Source organism: Tachypleus tridentatus, chromosome 13, assembly GCF_004210375.1.
Source record: "Tachypleus tridentatus isolate NWPU-2018 chromosome 13, ASM421037v1, whole genome shotgun sequence".
In the NCBI taxonomy this organism is placed as follows: Eukaryota; Metazoa; Arthropoda; class Merostomata; order Xiphosura; family Limulidae; genus Tachypleus; species Tachypleus tridentatus.
In genome coordinates this window covers 82,314,549-82,318,628 of record NC_134837.1, presented here as the reverse complement: position 1 = coordinate 82,318,628, position 4,080 = coordinate 82,314,549, and the positions used below count along the sequence as shown (strand labels likewise).

The 4,080-nt window shown below is 34.0% G+C and overlaps 1 pseudogene; it reads left to right on the top strand.

Moving 5' to 3' along the window:
- The first annotated feature begins 1,723 nt into the window (after positions 1–1,723).
- On the top strand, positions 1,724–3,514 carry LOC143236206 (TNF receptor-associated factor 4 pseudogene; annotated as a pseudogene).
- The last annotated feature ends 566 nt before the right edge of the window (positions 3,515–4,080 follow it).

Here is a 4,080-nt window from a genome sequence, read left to right as displayed (position 1 = left end):
AAGGTCGAGGGTTTGAATCCCCGTTGCACCAAACATGCTCGCCCTTTCAGCCATTGGGGCGTTATAATTTACAATCAATCCCACTATTTGTTGGTAACCGAGTAAGAAAAAGTTGCCGGTGAGTGGTGATGGCTAGTTGCCTTCCCTTTAGTGTTACCATGATAAATTAGAGACGGCTAGCGAAGATAGGTCTCGTGTATTTTTACATGGAACTCAAAAACAAACAGTTTACACATCTAGCAAACAGAACTTCACCAGATGAACCATATTCCTCACGTTTATCATTTTCACTCACCGAAGAATTATCAGTAGGAACAGTTACTTATTCATAAGATCCCCGTCGGATCCCACAAATGTCTGAGATAAATCTATCATGTCTTCTTCTGAACACATGTCTAACATATCATTTTGACTTGATTTCTTTGCCTAAGTTTGAGTCACAGCTCACGAGGGAAACACTTCTGGATTCTTTCCAACAACATTATCCTCAAATGAAACAGTGATCAGCTTCATAACCACATCCAGTTCTTTAAAACGACTTTCCCCCAGTCAATTGTTACCCTTCAACATTGATAAACCCTGAATTGGCAGGGTAGATCTTACTCCAACGACAATTGGTTTTTCAATAGGTGTGATGTTAAATAAATGTTACGAGAGGAATGTTAATAAAATCATCCTCAATACCCTGGCGAATAACTAATTTACCAATGGCAGAACTTGAATATAACAACAATTATTGAGTCGTCACAGTATCACGTAGAACACGTATGGGTATAGAATTAGCACTCCCATTTGTAAAAAAAAAAAAACACAGAAGAAACAAACACAAAAGGCCTAAATACCTCTCTGAATACATTAGACTTTTTATCAGGGACTAAATCAACAACATTGTTCATATGTTGACACAAACATAGTGTGTGCTGCCTTCTTTCTTTTCACCTTCTATTCATCGGACGCAACATGACAAGTTTTGTTAAAATTGGCCGATAGGTCTTGATGATTTTGAGGAGCTGGAATTATTAGAAAAATCTTCAATTTTAGTATTTCTTGCGCTCAAGTATCTTCCATAAACTTATAGAATAGACGGGACTTGTGCAATACGCATCCCATAATATAGAGTACCTGATAATATAAGAATATTAGTATTTTTGTTATTTTCTTTTTACCTCTAACTATTAGTTCTGCCTAATATTTCTAGATAACGTTTTTGTTCAAACGTCAATTAGAAAATACATTTCAATAACATTTGTAGTTGTACTTAGGACAGCATGAAAATTTGTTATGTCTCTTGAATTGATGATGTAGAGTAAAGTGTTTTAAGTTATTTAAAAGTTACCCCTATTATGTCGACTGCAAATATTTGAAAATCCTCGAAGAATACATAGAAGCTCATTTGAAGGAACACTAGCGATCCGTAATGTTTACTATGTTTTCACTTTTAGAAATATGCGTTGCAAACTCATTGTCATTTTAATTCTGACATTCTTTAGTCTGATGTATTCAAGCCAAACCTAATATAGTTAGGACTAAAATTTAAAGTTTGCTTTTGAATGTATGTGATTCAGTCAGGATAGACTATAAAGTATGCATAAAACTTATAACCCAAGAAGTTCTATAAGACCGAAATGTGACAACACTAAGTTTTAAATAATTCTTCATAACAACGTCTTGTAACTGATGAAAACTCATTTAACGGAGCTACGAATCTTTTACGCACTTAGTGATGCCTCTGGAGCCTGGTGGTAACAGAACACATAATACAGCAAAAACTAATGTTTATGTAAGTAAAAAATAACAAATTAATAAATAAACAGTATTGCAAATGGAAATACTAGTGTAATCTAAAATAAATAGGCTTAATCTATTTCCAAGTTGTTTATTTGTTTTGGAATTTCGCACAAAACTACTCGAGGGCTATCTGTCCCTAATTTAGCAGCAGTGTAAGACTATTGTAACTAAAAAGTTACAATATTTTTTGTATCATCGGATCTTTTTTAAATCTGCTGTATTGAACTTATATTACAGATTATGAACATAAATTTTGGCGTTTAATATACTATCACAAATAATTAAACTTGTAAGATGTTATTATTATTATTGTTTTGCTAGAATGTTCTAGAACCCTCAAGAAACGTACCGGCATGTCCAGGTAGTTAGTGTGATACTCCTAATCTGAGGGTCACGAGTTTAATCCTCATCACACCAAACATGCTTGGCCTTTTAGCCGTGAGGGTGATATAAGGCACGGTTAATCCCATTATTTGTTGGTTGATAGAATTGTACCGCAGTTGGCGGTGAGGGTTTTTTTCTTTTCTTACACTGCTATCTGAGGGACAGCTAACGCAGACAGATCTCGTGTAGCTTTGAGCTAAATTAAAAAACAAATAAACCCACGAGAAACACACCAGTAGTATATAAACTATTAAAAGGACCCACGACGTGTGATTTGTGAATAGTTTTTGTGCATGCACTTTTTTTCTTTTCAATATTATTTATTCGTTGCTACCACATCTTCAGGTTGTACAAATGACTAAACATATTTTGTTCTATTTTGTAGAAACTTTTATCTAAGTAAGTGTTTTATTTTCCTTTCCGATTTGTAAAAAATCCTTGTGTGATATAAAAGAAAAATATTATTTCCAAAATCTGCGTAGCTGATTTATGAAAAATTCCTTATTAAAACCAAAATAAATTTTATGAAGTTTAAATGTGCAGAATACATGTTCTAAACAACATCAGAAATAACCCCACTTTCATTGATAAACTAATATAAACTGTTTATGTTGAATTAGTATTAACAAAAAAAAATAAAGTGACGTGTTTTTTTTCTCTAACGTTAGGGTTCACGTTTTGCTCTGGAGCTACACATGGAGTCAAGTACCAACCTTCACGTCGACCTGATGAGGGATTTTGCCTTGAAGCAACAACACCAGATCACTTCACTTCGAAATGCGTTTCAGGACCTTACACTTAATACATTTGGTATTCTGCTATGGGTGGTTAGTGATTATATCCAGAAGATATCAGAAGCCAAATCCAGAAAGAGCTACGAGATAAGTAGTTCCCCGTTTTAGATTAGCCAGTATGGTTACAAACTGATGGCAACTCTTTTCCTGAACGGCAACGGAGCAAGAGAAGGTAGTCAGTTGTCTGTGTATATAAAGATTTTGCCAGGAGGGTATGATTCAATCCTTCCTTGGCCCTTTTCACACACTGTTTCTTTTACACTTCATGATCAGTTGCCGCCTCTCCAGAAAACGCCCGTCACATTGTCGAAAGTTTCGTGCCAGACCCTTCCTTGAAAAACTTTCAGCGGCCAAGTAAAGAACCAGACAGTTTAGGCTATGGTTTTCCGAGATTTGTTTCCCACGAAACTCTGAAGAAGCACAGCAATGTAAAAGATGACACACTTTTCATCAAGTTGAAAGCAAACTCTAGTAAAATCGCAGAAGTAGGAAAATATTACATATTCGTGTTTGGAAATCATTTTAAGCCTAATTTAATACATGTTTGAGTGTTACCACTGACAAATGTACAGTTAGTTTAAAATAGTATAACGTGTAGATTCGTTTGTTGTTGTTTTTTGTAATGCTCACAGAAGCTAAATGAACATTTGTTTTCCTCGAAACAGAAAACAAGAGCTAAGACATAAAAGTAAGTTCAGTTTGTCTTTTCGTGTGATGTCAACCGAATTAAAATATCTAATCATGTTACAGAAAGTAGGTTTCTTCGTCACACTAATATATTTTATTAAAGGAAATTATTTTCATTTTGTACCGTAAACCTTACGAAACTTCTTTGGTACAACTAAGTCTTCTTAGTATAGTGAGTGACTACTACGTCAGAATTATCGGTATTATAAATTACTATTTGATAGTACTTGGTTTCTAAGTAAGTATTTGTTTCTGCTAGGGAAAAAGAAAAAAGTTGGTAACAATAGAACTATATAAAATGTCATGACATAGATATGTTCTGTTGTTAAATATTTTACTCATAAAAATTCGACAATTCTGTGTTTATCTAAACAAAAGATGCATAACTGGTATGATGTGAACAGTTTAGTCCTGAAGTAATATTTTT